The sequence below is a fragment of the Odontesthes bonariensis genome, chromosome 22 (genome assembly GCF_027942865.1).
Source record: "Odontesthes bonariensis isolate fOdoBon6 chromosome 22, fOdoBon6.hap1, whole genome shotgun sequence".
Classification (NCBI taxonomy): domain Eukaryota; kingdom Metazoa; phylum Chordata; class Actinopteri; order Atheriniformes; family Atherinopsidae; genus Odontesthes; species Odontesthes bonariensis.
In genome coordinates, this window is record NC_134527.1 from 19,864,116 (window position 1) to 19,881,141 (window position 17,026).

A 17,026-nucleotide genomic window follows, 5' to 3' on the forward strand; every position below is an offset into this window, starting at 1 on the left:
CTGAGCATGCCAAACACTTACACTCATAGACAAACAGAGGAAAGGTGCGCTTGTGGCTGCAATGATTTACATTGTTTCACAACCCACATCCAAAGTGATGTAACACCAGGGCGATAATCTCGTCTGCGTTTTAAATAAAAGAACACCAATGGGCCTCAACATGTTTTTTTTTTTGTTTTTTTTTAAAAAGGAGAATTAATCTTACATGTCCTGACATCTGGAATAATGGAAGAAACACTGAAGTGTACCAACATGCAGTGAGGACAGAAAAAAACGACATCTAAATCCTCTTTCCTCCCATTCTGACAGAGCGAGGGCTTCCTCCAAATGCAATTATAGCTGTTTCGACATAAAAGAAAACTAAGTAAAATATGTACCATGCATGTCACTGTATGTGTGTAGCAGGAAGCACTCACTTAAACATCTACCTCAGTAGGCTGGGTTTGTGTCATTAAAATAATACATATATATACTGTTTATTAAAAAGAAAACTGTCCCAGCCAGAGTCTTTAGTCCTACAACCTTTTTTGTAGTCTAAACTGGGAGATGAGTTGGGGTGCAGTTGTATAAATCAGAGGTCTTCAACAGGGGGTCCGAGGAGGCACTGCAGGGGGGTCGCGAAATCTTTGGTTGATTAGACGATTTTTTTTTTAAAAAATAAACATTTAAATTTTTTCTTTTTTTTTTTTTTTTCCAAACAGTTTTTTCTCACAAATTGTGTGCAAACATGTGCCATCCACAGATGGTTTGAGGATTCATTGTCCCATCTACATGCAAACACTCTGGAGTCTAAATCCCACCGGCGGGATTTTTTTACACATCTCCAAAAACACATCTGTAACTCTGTGAGTTTTTGTCATTGAAACATATAAGTGACACCATTAAAAACCTTGAAACTTCTAGTTTTCAAATATATATATATTAAAATAAATTATATAGGTGGCCCTTTTTAAAGAGAGTGAACAGAAATCTTTGGATTTTCTGTAGTCTCAGACTGCAGCAGCTTCCTAGGCCACACCTATCGCTATTCACATGTAAAGTACCAGGTGATTGAGTGGCTATTCACAGGTGAGAACACGCCCCATTCAGCCAGCATGTGGGGGAAGGCAGCAATGTCCTGCCTGTCAGGTTTGTGTGTAGAGAAGGGGAGGACACGGATGCGGACTTATAAAGAATAGGGTGATTTATTAACAAAAAACAAAGTACAAACAAAAGGCGCGGCTAAGCCGGATTCAGAACACGTGACTGTGGAAAAACAAAAACACTTGGCAGGGCATAGAATAAATAGGTACTTAACTTGGACGAAAACTTGGCGTGGAAACATGACGTGGAAACTAACAGCAACACAGTAACAGTACCAGTGACATCAACAAAGATCCGGCCAAAACTGAAAGGGGAGGCAGGAAACTAAATAGGGAGTGAGAGTGATTGGGGAGTGAGTGCAGCTGAGGGAAAAAACACAGGTGAAGTGAGTGAACTAATGACCTGAGTGAGGGAAGTGAAGGGAAAACTAAACATGGACTGAAAAGAAACATAACCTAAACATGAAAACTAAAAACATGAGTCTCTGGGTGTGACACTGCCAGTGACAGACAATTATCACATGGAGAGTGACAGGGGGGTGGGGGGGAATCAGGGGTGTTACACACCCATCTAATTTGTATTCAACTCTCAGAGACAATGCCTGGAGTCAGAATTACTTTTTTACAGTTTGTGTGAAAACAAAAAAACATTTCTGACTGCACTTTTTACTTTTATGCAGCCAACACTTTTGTTTACAAGGTTCAACCTTCAAAAGTCTTGGCTAGATGTATTTATAGTGTGTTTTCTTGCACTGTTTGAAGACCTCTAAAACTTGTTTTTTTGTACAGTTGTGTTTCCCCTCAGTTTAAATAAAACTTGTTTGTATTACATTCACTTCACTCTCATATTGTTTTTTGTTAGGCTTTTCCGAATACAACCATATGTGTCACTTTTGCATAGATGTTTACAGTTAGATGAAATACTTGAAAATGTCAAGGTGGTGACAACTGCCTCAAAGTCTCTGAAAAGGCCTTAGACTCCAGGGGGTTAACCCCCTGGAGTATTTGAATAGCTCAGTGTTGTATGCAAGATGTTTGTTTATAAAAGGCAGTGGCACGGCCACCCTGTACCTTGCACATGTTTAAAATGAAACATGAATATATTAACCTGTGTATTATTTGAATAGCTTAGTATTGAATGTACAATAACAGAGGACCTATGTTTATACACAGCACTAGGCCCCGTTAAATATAAAACACAATTGTATGCCACATAAATAGTAGGGGGTCCCTGCTCCAACTCTCCATCAGTTTGGGGGTCCCTGGCCTGTAAAACGTTGAAGACCCCTGGTATAAATGCATTATAAACAGTATAAATTGCCATCATGCCATTAAGGATGGAATTCAGTTTTGCCTTTGATCTACAGTGCTGGCAAATATGTTGTTTCAAACTAACTTTTGCATCATTTCCACAGGGATTATTGCCAATCCACTGAGAACAACTGGTCGGACCTTCATAAACATTCCCAGATGGGTCACAGATCTAAGAATTTGCACTTCTTGGATCATATGCAGTGGGACCAGTCAAATTCAATCAAGCTAAGTGAATGTTCTTGAGCCCCGATGGTGCCGCTGCACAGACAAGGCAGCGTACACCGTTATATGTTTCTCATTCAAAGTAAGAATACATTTCTTTTTCTTTTTTGTCCCCGTTGTGTGTCCCCATACCGGTCTGAGGCATGGTAGCTGGGGACCGCTATATAAACATATGCAGTGCTGAGTTTTTTTCTTGGTCGTGTCATGGCATTTCACACACACACGTAGACACAGACTTTCAACATCCACTCTTTCTCTATGCACACATTCTGAACTAAAAAATAAATAAATACATCAAACCTGGTAAGGAGCCCTGTTGACAACTTGCCCTGATGTAGCTAAAATTTCAGATGCCTCCAGTTTATGATAAAACAATCTGGAACTTCTGACTTTAAAAATTGCTCCATTAACAAAAATATCCTTTTTCTGAACCCATGATGACACTAACTTTGAGACCTTGTGGAGCAGAACCAATTCAAGAAATGAGCAGTGATACTCGGTCCTACTAATAAACAACTTCATCTGATGGATGATTTCACCTGCCAGCTATGATCCACGGCCGAGATGCACGCTCTCTCTCTGGGGCTTTCAAACAGTTGCATGTCATTTTCAAATTGCTTAACTCGCTCAGCAAGCGTGGCTGCCCAGATAACAGTTGAGGCTGATTAAGCCAAGGGTATATAATTACAAAAATTAAATGAAAGCAAGAAAGCAAACGCATAAAATCAAACCCAAAAGCAAACTCGGTGTCTAATTGACAGGCTTGTAGAACCAAGGGTAAGGCCAAGCAATGGAGAAAGAGAGCATTCTGCAGAAAGAAGCTGACAGAGAACACAGTGATGCGGAGTGCAGCTTTGGAGTAACAGTCAGAGTGACAGGATTACTGGGACAAATATTGTCAGATCATAGGTCCTAAAGTCCCTTTAACTGCCGGAATATGGATGCAAGCATCATCTCACTACATTCGTATTGTATGAACACTGCTTTATACAAGAGGGGTCAACATGATGTCCCAAACTAGTGGTCATAATTTTGAGGTATTGAAAGGAGAAACATTCAAAGACTGTTCTCATACAGAGTATAAGGAAGAGAACTTGAGTCTTTCATTAATTAAAGGGACACTATGTAATAAATTAAGTCATTTATTAGCTCAAATCAACATATTCATTCATAAGTTAGTCCTCATTGGTGTAAAATGATCTCTGTCAAAAATCTCACTTATCCTCCTGAGTGAAGAATAACTTGTCTGTATCTACATAGAGCAGGTAAGCTCTATGGAGGCTGCCATGTCCTTCCGGTCTATGAAAAATGACGAAGTGCCGAGAGGGACATAAAGCACTTCGAATCGCGATTTCCCCACCAGGCCTACAAGCAGAAATGACGTCATTGTGACGTCATTTCCGCCAAATGGCTTATTACAGCCGCTAATGCTAAATAGATTTTATTCCTTGGCACATATGTCTTTGTGTTCATTAGCTTTCTTTTTGTAAGTGCATCATCTTCTTCTTTTTATTATTATTCCTATGCTCCCCCTGGATATCTTCTTTTTGGCGTTATGCTCACATTTGTAAACTGTTATTTTGTTGATTTACTAATAAAGTTAAAAAAAAAAAAAAAAGCTAAATAGATTTTATCTCGTAAATGATCCCACTAATAATGCATTGATTGTTACCAAACTTCTGCCGTAGTACACATAGGCTCTTAACTCACAAAACGAGGCATTAGAAAGTTTGTAAGTTTACCGGGAGTTTATTTACCGCTGCTAATGCTCCTATTGCTAACGCAGGCTAATGCTAACGCTGCGTCGACGTCACTTCCGGTAACTCCCGGAATATGACTAATTGCATTGCTTGCACACCAAAGGAGATGTTATGTTATCTGACATGTTATCTGTCATCTGTATTCATAGTGTTGTTGTATGTGTGTTATGTAATCCTTTGTACTGTGTGTCTTGATTTCTTTTTGTTTGTATGGACCTTGAGTCTGAAGCTATAGCTTCTTGAATCTTGACACATTCCGCTTGCCGTAGTTCAAGAAGTTGCAGCGCACATTTGAAAACGTGAGGCGCTAGAGAGCAAATTCATTCAACTTTGCAAAATAAAATTGCACCACTAGATGGGGGAAGAAATTACATAGTGTCCCTTTAATTGATGACTGGAAATGAATCAGGAATTACTCAGACATTTAGCTAGTTATTCCAGTCCAGCTGTGAGGATTTGCAGCTTCTCTCTATAGCGCAGAAACAAAACATTATGATGACACAGTCTCTTACACCCTAATCAATCAAGAAAACAATCATGACATCTATCAGTAATTAATGGAATAATCAGCCATTTACCACTACCCTGCACTGCCCAAATGATTTGGATGAGCAGCCAGGAAATAAACTACACCAATCAAGGATTACCCATTCGATACCAGTGCTTTGAGCGAGACTAATGACCACCTCGAATCTGTAAGGAGTAGCTCATGTTCATCATTAACCTGGACATGTTGGCGCATGTATCTGCAGCTTGACATGGCGCCATCACAAGCGGAACATTAGAACAGATAGAACCCTGGGGAGGCCACAGGTGGTGTGAAGAACGATCAAAAGGGACAGATGCAACAACAATTAAGTAGGTGATAAACTATCAAATACAATGTCGGATTTGAGGTCAGCGCCTCACCAAATGTTAACCCTGTTTCAGGAGGGTGCGAATCGGGGTCGCCATCTGTGCCTTACCTCCAAACGCGTTCCAAAAGCCCCTTACAAGAGGCTTTGAGAAGTGTGGGAGAGCGTTCATAAAGCTTACACATGAGTAACTTAATCTGTGTCTGAGAGGTTCCTTATGCACACTAAACACACCAACTGCAACCTGTCAGGTAGAGCAGAATGTGTCATGACACAGTGCTGACTGAGTGATGAGAGTCTGATTTCAGCATTTCTTCCGGCCTCCCTGCTTCCTTCCACCTGACAAGGATCATACATATTAACACCCACGTGGCGTAAATTGTGTTACCGTTCATATGTTATCAAGATAATATCTACAAAGCAAAACAGCAGGGTGTCAAGTGGAAAGAGATTGATTTAATTCTTATTTCGTGTTTTCATTTAATGGCCCTTTGAAGCCCCGGTTTCCCCATCAGAAACACTCTGCAGCAGATTAAGAACATTCAGATGGATCAAAAACAGTGACGTCCGTTGGTGCAGAATCAAAGGACCACCTGGAGATGAGCACTGCTGGGGATGTAGCGCGATAACCAGCACGATCACTGCACCGCCTTTCCGTTATTTCCCTGAGGCAATATAAAGAGTGTACAGCCCTGTGGGATCAGCTGAATTTAAATGTCAACTCGAATATATGCTCACAATGACAAAACAAACGTGATGATGTTTAACAGATCGTGTTAACATGGTCATCACTCTATGTGAGTATAAAACTCATATCAATCTCATGGTGGCCCAGGAGTAAAACTATGAAGTATTTATCCACTGGAGGCCATTAAAGTTTGTGCAATATTTCATGGCAATGCATGTTACATCTGTTGAGATATTTTAGTCCTGACTGAAGTGGGAGACCAACCAAATGGCATCCAGAGGTCCATGAGGCTAGTGTGACTATAAATGTAGTCAGCAGCCTGCATGACTCTGCTGTGGGAATACCACTCATGGACGGATGCTTCGATGTTTGGCTGCCCAAAGGTGTCAGAGGTTTGGTGATGTCTCATTTATCTGTGACTTAACATGTTAGCGAGCCAAAAGAGCCACTGAAAAGTCACGACACCCTCCCGCACTTCTCAAACGTTCCTAAAGTGGGTGATGGCAACAGCGGGCAGATACAAACAGACGGGAAGAAGGACAGACATCTGAGGTACGCGGCTTTCATCAAAGCCTCCGAAGCGAGAAAACAGGCAAGTGACAAGAAAGAAACTACACTGAAATCCAGCTGGGAACAAATTATTCAAACGAAGTGGCAGAAAACATGAAAAAGTAGAGATTTTTGGAAACAGATTTTGCTCCACATAAAACGCAAATGCCCCCAGTGCATATGATTATGGGCTTATGAGCCGTCCCCTCCCTCATTATCCATTCAGTTCTTCTGCCCTGATGGGTTGATGTGAGTAGAGATAACAATGAATGCAGAAGCTTCTAAAACTTTCACAGTAAAGCAGTTTGTTGCACCGTCTTTATCTATATTTCCCCAATCGAATCAAATAGCATCTTAGATTTGAGCTCATCTGTTGAAAAGCTAATGTAATCAAATGACAGATAATGTATGGTTGGAGGCTGAGACATTAAACAAAAGGCAGCACTGAAAAGTTCTTCAGGAGGAGCAATTTGCTGTCATCATTTATCCAGCTGGAGTATGGCAGGAGGTTAATGGTGTCCTCAACTAATTACAGAAAGAAAAATCTCTCTGACTCTCATTTCCATGAAATGAACTAGAAATCAGTCTAAACACAGTTAAACATTTAAAGTGCACATGCTCCGATTCCACTAGATTAATATTTAGACTTGAACATATTCAGTGAATGGTAACACATCCATTAATAAGCGACAACTCGTAACTCGAGGAAACGGTTTAATACAATGTGGTGCAGCAGCATTTAAAACATAGGAATTGGAATGGAATTGACGAGATTCAGTTGATAGCAGTGACATTATCAGTTCATCTAGTCGTTATTGTATTGATTTCCAAACCATTCTAATCCGTGTGTAAAAAGATACGTGTTTGGACGTGTGAGTATCCAACTGCTGGTGAATTTACGACCCCGAGTCCAAAAAAAAAGAGTCGGGACAATGTGTGAAATGTAAATAAAAGCAGAGAGCAATGATTTGCAGATCTCATAAACCAACATTTCATCCGCAGCAGAACACAGAGAACATCAAGTGTTGAAAGTGAGACATTTATCTATTTCAGGAAAAATCCCAACTCGGCCTTAATTTGATGGCGGCAACGCGCCGTTAAAACCGGTTTGCGGATGTTAGGAAGATGCGCCAGCATTTATGAATGGAACTAATCATCAGATGGGGCAATTTCAAAGGGATTTGTTTTAAACTGGAACAAAACCAGAGACCACACACTATCGACACGGTTTCAGCCGTCAGCTACACGGAGAGGATGTTTTTTCACGTGATTTAAACTCCAGCGAGAAAAGTCGTTTTTCGTCTCCGATTGTTAGAAAGCAGCAAGATAAAAATTTAGTATAAACTATTAAAACCAGCTGTGTTAACCTTATGCTGATGCCAACGCACTTATGACAGATGAATGCATTTAATGGCATTAATATTGCACGGCAGACGTGCTTATTCTTTCCTGTTACCATGCAATATTAAATTCGTAAAACTTATTCATGAGTGCCGACAGTTTGAGTCTGAGGGAATTTTCTTTAACATTTAATTTAGTCTTCTTGTTTAGCTGCTGTGTTTGTTTAGTTTTTGTATTTTTTTCCCCACAAACTTAGTCAAACCTACACTTACTTTTGCTGTCATTTTATGGAAAACATGATATTTCCAGGTTAGGGGTATTAAGTCATCCCTCCTCGTCACCAAAAAGCTGTTTCAGCTACAACAGTCCTGTTTAGGTTCATGGAGATTTTGACATCAGGATGTCAACAACGATTTAACATCAACCTGAAGTCAGAGCTTTTAAAGCTCTATGGCCTCCCGCGTGTTTAACGATACACAAACCTGCAACGGGACAGAAAGAGCAGACAGAACAGAGGAAAGAGCGATATTTAAAGGCAGATGAAGGTCACGAAAAAAACAAAAAATAAACCAGAATGCGGGTAGATGAAATGATGCGAATGCAGGAATAACACCGTCGAGCTTTCTATTTCATACGCTGAAGAAGTGAGATGAATACCCATTCCAGCACACACACACACACACACACACACACACACACACACGACTCTTAAATCCCGTTTAGAAGTGGGGCATCCTATCCTGCCAACTCAAAAGCCTGAAGCACTTTCCTCAATCATTATCCAACAAACGATACCACAGTACAGTGAGCATAGCTCATCTGCCTGCTCACGCTCCGAGTGTTCCCAGGCACACGACCAAATCACCCGACACCATGTTTATCTCACGTAAAATATGAAGAAAACCCATCTTGTAAAATGTAGAATTTTATTTTATTTTTGAGTGCACAACTGGACAAAATTTTTTACAGATGGGGAAAAATGAATGTTTGAGTACAATTTTAAGGGAATCCTCCAAAGCAGAAATGTCACCCTGGTAGTTAGAAAACATCAAGCATGCCATCGGGGCTGGAATGGGTTGGATCACTTGAAATGACTTGTGGGTTCCCAATCAGCTGTGATAAACCTGGAAATGAAATTAAACTAAAAAGGTCAGGCAGCAGGACGCTGGGAGATTCGTACCACTTTAAATACCACTCAAATTTCAGGCCTCTAATCTAAAGCTAAGAAAACCCTTGATGACTCATTGGCTGGGACAACAGGTGACTGCAGGTGCAAACACACAAAGAGTATGCATCCAATAAAGTTAGAAATGCCTGAGTTCAGTTCCCTGTGTGTTGAATGGCCGTGTTTGTAACTGTTTTAATAAGCTCCAGTTGACTTTGCAGCAGGGGACAATTCATCACCTGTCTGTTCATCCATCTACACAAAGACTGGCTGTCCAGTTACACATGAGTACTGAATTAAAGCAGGGACAGATGGTAGATGGTGATTTAGTGTTTTAGTAACATTTTTTGCCAGTAAGAAAAAAGGCCTTTTTGATCGTCTTAGCACAATCTAAAGTTTCTCCAGTCTCATGTTTTGCTAAAAGAGGCAGACAGGGTTTTTTTTTTTCGTGCCCCTTTCTGGTGTTACAAAGCCTTAACACGGCAGATCAGGCACTGGTGAATTATGAAGTTACTCTTAATCAAGAAGAATGGGATTCTTTTTTCCCCCCTGTGTTTGGACAAACAAAGAAGTTGCACTTTCTCAAAGCAGAGATCACGTCTAATCCAACAGACATATAGGTCACCTACTACAGTGCATCTGCCATTAAGCTGGCATGAATACAAAGTGAAAACAAAGCCCCCCATTATGGCTGAAGCCTCCCTAAATGCAGCATATGTGACGTGCAACTGCCCCCCACTGTGCTCTCATTTCACCCCTGGTTTTCTGGGACGTGTAATTCAATGATATTTTAGAACTGTCGGTGTGTTGGGTCCTGACTCCAATTCAGATATGTATGGTTATGTTGTGTGATCATCCTCTATGATACAATCCCACTTAGGTTATTGTAGGTTTAAAGTACAATGCCTTGTTTCTATATTTCACATTTGTTCGTGGATATTTGTGTGATGTGATCACTAAGCTGGGAGTGTTTTGTGTCTTCATCAACCTTCAGGGAAAGCATTTGTTACAGCTCACTCCCAAAGTTCAACCATAAAGAATTGATGGGGAACAACAACTGGAAATAAAGCAGGGATATTTCAGGTTATACTAATGGGAACAAGCTATTTCTGCTGCTTCCAAATAGTTTGACAAATGCCACTGTGATATAAAAAGCTGTCCTCACCGGCTGGCACAAGAAATACTTTATTTGTTAGGTCTGACATGTTACTTTGCCACTTTACTTTGAAAGTAGCAGTGACTTTTCCAAGTTTCGATGACTGATCACAACAACACAACAGGGCAGGCTCACTTAGGGTGTTGATGCTTACTGCCTTTCGCTACCGACTGTCCAGAGTGGAAGCAAAGAGGTGAGAGCAACACCTCTTTTTAGTGGTGCAGCACAGCCAACCGTTCATCCAAAATTTAAATCGTAGATCCGTTGTTCTACAAAGCTGCTCAAGGATTCTGAGAAATGCCTGAATCCACCAACAATAGTTCTAACTGAGTTGATCTGAAGCATGCATTTCACTGCTGTGATAAGGACGTAAGTTGGGACTACTGTATGCATTTTAACATCTTTAAAGAACGAAAACCCAAATACCCTTAAAAAAAAACAAAAACAAAACAAGAAACTACCCCAGCAATGAATATCCAGACAGCAGAATAATAGGTTAAACTGCGATTTGACTGTTTCAGAAGGTACGAGTGCGTTCAGGCGTGGCTGTCTGTCTCTGTTACGCCTCTGATGGATTGACGGACCGACAGCCGATCCAGGAAAAGCTTCGTCGGTCACCCTGTGGCAGCCGGGATCGGTTGTCAAAATCCCCACTGGCCCAGACAAATTATTTACTTATTTACTATTGAGCAACTGTCTTAGCACATAAATATTTCTATTTTTCTGCCTGCAGTTTTTTAGTGAAGCGTGGCGACACAGACGTATCTCTGATAGGTCCAGAGTGACTGTCTCCTCGTGACATCCATCTCCACAGTCACATATCCGCTCCTGACTGAGATGTGACAGTTCAGCGAGCTCTCAAGTCTGACACAGACTCAACTGACTCGTACTGAAAACTACCAACAAAAAATAAAGCAAAACATCGGGTTTCCTTTTTTCTTGAACAGGCGGCCTTCTCATGAGATCTTCTACAAAAACAAAGTGAGGAAAGAAAAAAAGGATGAAAGCTGTGGAAATCTGACTCTTGGCAGTCTGTGGTGGGAAGCTGCATCCTGACGGACATGTGAGGGAAGCTTAAAATCCCATTAGAGCTGATCAAAATTCAAAGGGAAGCCTGCATAGCCTGCCCTCTGTCTAAAATCTATTCCTGTCAGCACTGAGTAGATAGCCAGAGATGAGCTAAATTGAGACGGTCTATTTTGGTAGGAGGAGAGTGAGAGGATGGAAAGAAAACAGCAGTGAAGGGAGGGGGTTGGGAATGAGGGAGAGGTGGGATGAGGAGGAGAACAGCCTTAAACTTGGTTCCTTTTGTAGAGACACAGAGGCCTCCAGTAAATAGTACATGTTTGTTTCTCAAGGACATTCCAGGATATACACTCGTCCTTTTATGACGCAGTGAGCCATGGAAGACACTGAATCTTTCCATGTGGATGAAGCGACAGCGGCCTTTGTGATTCGGCCCCGTTAATCGATCGTGGAGGTTGTTGGAATGCGAGAGGTCTCACTATTAAAGAGCACTGCAGCTCCCTCTCTCTCTCTCAACACACACGTCTGTGAGCACACTTTCTAAGCCACTGGTCAAACTGAATTAAACAAATTCTTAAAAACCAGCACAGTGGGACCAGTCAGCCATAATGGGGAAACATTTAACAAAGAGCATCTCTGAAAAGATCCACGGGATACAAAATTGTGTCTTTTCACTCACTCGCTGTGGGGATGGCAGGTGTTTTAGTGTGTGAAAGACTTCACCAGACTAGCACAACTCCTCTGCTCTGTCAAACCGCGGTCTGCCCTCCCTCTCATCTCATGTTCGCTGCCGTTTTTCTTACACTGACTGAAACCGAGGAGATTAGCCGAGGGAGATGAAAACAGTAGGGCTCTGCCAGCCACCACACAACCCCTCTCCACTCTAGGACTTCCTCACTGTGATCAGTTCATTCCTCATTCCCTTTTATCCCACTCAACTCCGTGGAGTCTCTGCTCAGTCCCTCAGCTAAAGTGTTTCTCCTTTAAATTAAAGACGGGGCCTTGCTTGTGTGAAGAAAAAAAAAACAGGGGAAAGTCGGGAAGTCTTGCAATATTCATCTATAAAGTTAATTACATTTGACTTGGCAAACAAGCCTAAACGCGCACGCCAGCCCTTAGACTCTGGCGCGTTTGCATTCACACGGCGTAAGAGGGTTCCACCAGAAAAGAAGTGGTTGCCACAGCACAAACAGAAGGTGGACTCACACTTTCTTTAAAGACTTTAAAACCAGACTGCAGCTTCTGGAAGATGGAAAAACACAAACTTCCTCTCACGGAATTCATATGGAATAAAACACAGAGGTCGACTGATACTATCTTATCACAACAGCTGATTCCAGTTATTCCGAGAGCAGTGCGACTGACCGCGGACACAATGCCAATATGATGCAATTACCATCTTCATTTTGCATTTGATAAAATACAGTGTCTGATAAAGTGAGAGATAAAAATACTGAACTTAAATAAATATTCTAAACTAAGCCAAAATAAGATAAACCATTTATAGTCCCACAGTAGGGAGAACTACTGTCTCTCTTTGCTTAATTAAGGAGAGCAACTCTGCAAATCAAAAAGGTCATGCTTCTCAGCAGCCACGCCGATGGAAACGCAGATGTTTGCACACTTCTTCTTGGTCTATCAACCTTGTAAAACATTAAGCAGGACATGCTGGGAAATAATTGCTCAATGCCAGCCCACCGCTTCATTGATGCAATGCACCTGTTACAGTCGTACTGGGCTGTGTTTCGAATTGTCCATTAGTTCACTAGCTTTTTTTTTTTCATTTCCGCCAAAAAAGCTTCTGCAGACTTCAACCGGGAAAGTGCTAGAATCTCTTTGTCACGCCCAGAGACTCACGTTTTTGGTTTTCATGTTTAGGTTATGTTTGTTTTCAGTCCATGTTTAGTTTTCCCTTCACTTCCCTCACCCAGGTAATTAGTTTATTCCCCTCACCTGTCCATTGTCTCCAGCTGCACTCACTCTCCAATCACTCCCAGCCCTCTATTTAGTTTCCGGTCTCCCCTGTCTGTTTGTTGGTTCCTTATCTACCTGATGTCAGTCTGTAACCCATGCCACGATTCCCATGATTGCCACGTTTTTGTCAAAGTTAAGTATTTATTCCATGCCATGTTCTTTTGTTTTGTTTTGTTAATAGCAACGTTTTTGGAATCCGGCTTTGCCGCGCCTTTTGTTTTGCACTTTGTTTTTTGTTAAATAAATCACCCTTTTCTTTGTAAAGTCCGCATCCGTGTCCTCCCTACACCACACCCTGACACTCTTTCTGTCTGAGATGCAGAACTTGTGCACAGGAACATGCCTGAAACTTGGGTTTTTCCAGTTCAAACAGTAAATATATATTGGGGGGGTAAGATGTAATGTCTCTTTTTAAAGCAACACTAGGGAAGTTTGTGAACCTGAAAACTATATTAAAAAAAAAAACGCCAAACTTTTAAAGCACATTCCAGAAATTGCCCACGAACACGCGAGGGCTGAGATACTGTAATTCAGTTTGGTTCCCAGCCCCTCGCAGCACTGTTCTACTCTGCGGTTGCTTGACATTTCTGTGGGATTTTGATGGCTTCTTTGTGGCCTTATCAACATGACAACTGAGATTTGTTTTTATGGCAGTATTTGCATGCCAACTACAACAATGGGTCCACCGTGAACATGTCCAATTATATTTTGTGAGTAATGTAAATTCATCACTAGTATATTTAAGATTATTATCTAGTCACGGCTGCATCCACCACATGTGTAAGCAGACTTGGTGCAGTTAAAAAGAAAAAAATTGCCCACAGATTTCTATCGTAAAGTTTTGTCGATCAGATGTTCTCCACCAAAAACAGCAAACTTGTTCTGTCCATCGCCTCAGATTTTGCACATAGCTATTCTGTACACGCTGTATATGCAGCACATACCTGAAAGTATCCACTGCCCTCTATGAAGTGAACACTATGGGATCAGCGAGTGAAAAAAAGTGGACAATCCTACCGCAGCCCGGGTCTGGTATTCAGGAGCTAAAGTATGGCTAAAGTAAGCTTGTTGCAGAAAGCAACCTTTAAAGAGATACAGTATGGCTGCTGCCTAACTTACACTTGTTCAGCTACCGCTGCGCTACAATGTAGCTTGGCCTGAAAAATATTTCATGGAGAATTAAATACATTTACTGCTGCAACCTTGATGCTGTTACAAGCCCTGGAAGTAAAAGTCAAGGACAAAGACGACATTTCAATTGATCAGTGGGTTCGTTTGCCAGATCCCTTTCTATGAAAGCTATGCTCCAAAAATGTTCAAACTAATCACTCAGACCCACTAGGTTGAGAGTTTTTTCAAATCTTCCAGTGATGATCCTAATGCATTTCTTTAGACGTGTCACAACCTGGACGTGATAAAGAATTAAATGTCTGCAGACGTCTTGTAAAGCACTTTGGCAAACAGCCTGAAACTGCGGCTAATGAGAAATCGGCAAAGAGGTGGAGATCTCAAACTAGAAGGGAAAGTCTGTTGTTCTTTTTCATTACAAAAGAGTTGTTTTGAACCTAACCTACCTGAGAGCAGGTTAGGTTTATTGTGCAGTTACCATGGCAATGCACCTCAGCAAGAAGCAAAGCAACTTGTGAAAATCCAGAGTGAAACTGTAAATGGCCCTGCTGGGGCCAGGTACATGGTTTTTGTGTCCGCATGCGCCTGCCTGTCGGGACTCAGCCGGTCTTTGCGTCGCGGGCAGACATATAATTGGTCTCCGGGATATTGTGGAGGTGGAGGTTTTCCTGCAAAGTCCCTTTTAAAAACAAGCCTCCACTCCTGGTGGATTGAAACTCCAGGGTTGGGACTGAGTTCCGCCTTAAGTGGAGAAGTTGAAGTATCTCGGAGTCTTCTTCACTAATGGGGGAATAACAGAACAGGGGACTGACCGATGGAGTGGGGAAGAATCTATAGTGACATCCACACCAGGCAGGTCTGTTGTGGTTAAGAGAGAGCTGAAACGAAAGACTAAGCTAAAGCTTTATCAGTCTATCTGCGTTCCAACCTCACCTTTGTTCACGACCTATAGGTAAGTGAATGAAAGGAGACAGAATTTGGGTGGCTGGGCCTTAAAGGATAGGTTGAGGGGCTCAGAATACAGTTGCTAGTCATCCACATCAAAAGGAGCCAAATGAGATTGTTGGTTCTGACATCTGAACAAGATGCCTTCTGGATGAGGTTTTTTTGGGCATGTCCTGCTGGGAGGAGGCCTAAGGGCAGACCCACGACTCTTGAGAGAGAGATTACATCTCTCCACTGGCTTGGAAACACCTCTGCGTCTGGGGAGAGGGAGGCCTGGGGTCTGTGCCCCCCCGACCTGGCCCCGGATGAGAGGCAGAAAATGGATGGATGGAGGTGAGTAGCAAGCTGATCGAATAAAGGTGAAGAAGAAAGCTGGCAGCAAATTAAACAACAGCAGAGGTGAAACTGACTGAGAGACACAGGAACAAGGGATTTAAAGAATAAAACAACATTGCGTGAAAATGTGAAACCAAAAAAAAAAAAACACAGCAGCCCTAGTTTCCCTGCTCCCATTAGACTCCCTATGATGATGTTGTCTTTTCACTTTATATTTAACAGACACAGTAAGACAGAGAAATAGGCTTTGTCAGCTCTGTGAAAGGATCCTTACCACTCTCGTATCTGATTATTAAATATTAAGCCCCAGACAACCAGCCAGCAGCACCTAAAAAGCTCACTAACAAACATGTCACATCTTGTTAGAACAACCTGGATAAACCTACATAAAACAAACAGTGCCCTGTTAGTTTCCCACTTCGGTCCTAAACCAGACTCAAACTGAAGCACTAACAAGGCTGTCATCTAGAACCAACAGTATGCATGGCTTCAGATTCAGTTTGCTGTAATCATGTGACTGCCCTTTGTGCCAAAGGTGGATGCTGCTCTGCAAAAGTTACACAGTATACTCTGGCTTAAAAGCTCGGATTGCAAAGAGGGCACGGCATGGTAAAAAAAAAAAAAAAAAAAAAGATCCAAAGAGATCCACAGACCATGGCGATATCTCCAGTCCATGTCTCATCTCTGTCAGTGGAGATTACATCAAACACACATGACAAATGAATAAACAAAAGGTCGTTTGTATTGACTTGGCTCAGCTCATAAACCAGACCTGGGAACAAAAACAAAAAATGTCCAACGCAACACACTAAGAGTTGCAGCTCCATTCATCTGAAGGGAAGCTAATAGTCACACGTGTTCTAAGATGGCATCGACATAGGTAGATACTGATACACGGGTATTACTTTGACATCAAAAAATATATTATCTTTTTCCAGGGGCAATATCCCCCGCCTGCCTGTGCTTACTCCTGTTTTATCATCCGTGTCAGCCTGCGTGGCATCACCCTGGAGTTCAGCTTTAAGTTACCACCTTATCGACTTGCCAGTTTTGGAACTGCAGCATCTAAACCCTCGGTCCCACCACAAAGGTTACAGACTCCATTTGCCTCTGCAGACGTACTCCTGAGGATTGGTTCGGTCTCTCTCAAACAGTGGGTGTTTCCTCTACTTTTAAACACACACTTAACACGGCAGTCACCTACAAACCCCGTGTTTTACGAAACAGGCACCGGAATACATTTTTTGAAAAAAAGAAGCCGTTTTAAAGACCATGCTTTGAAGGCTTAATGCACATTGTGGCTTTTCGGTTGCTGGAATAAATGAATTTGCACATTTCTGTACTTGGCCAGGGCTGGAAAGCCTTATCGTGTCTGAACCCTGTTAGTCTAGTGAGTCACACTTGGACTACAGGAACACCCTGATGGTCTGAGTCATCTCTGTCATGATTTGGAGGGGGGAGAGAAAAAAAAGCTAATTATTTCTAT

At 41.8% G+C, this 17,026-nt stretch overlaps 1 protein-coding gene across 2 annotated transcripts in view; it reads right to left on the reverse strand.

The window, feature by feature from the left end:
- Positions 1-17,026, reverse strand: part of LOC142372813 (carboxyl-terminal PDZ ligand of neuronal nitric oxide synthase protein) — a 53,534-nt gene that overhangs the window by 33,798 nt on the left and 2,710 nt on the right. The gene's annotated exons all lie outside the window — the stretch shown is intronic.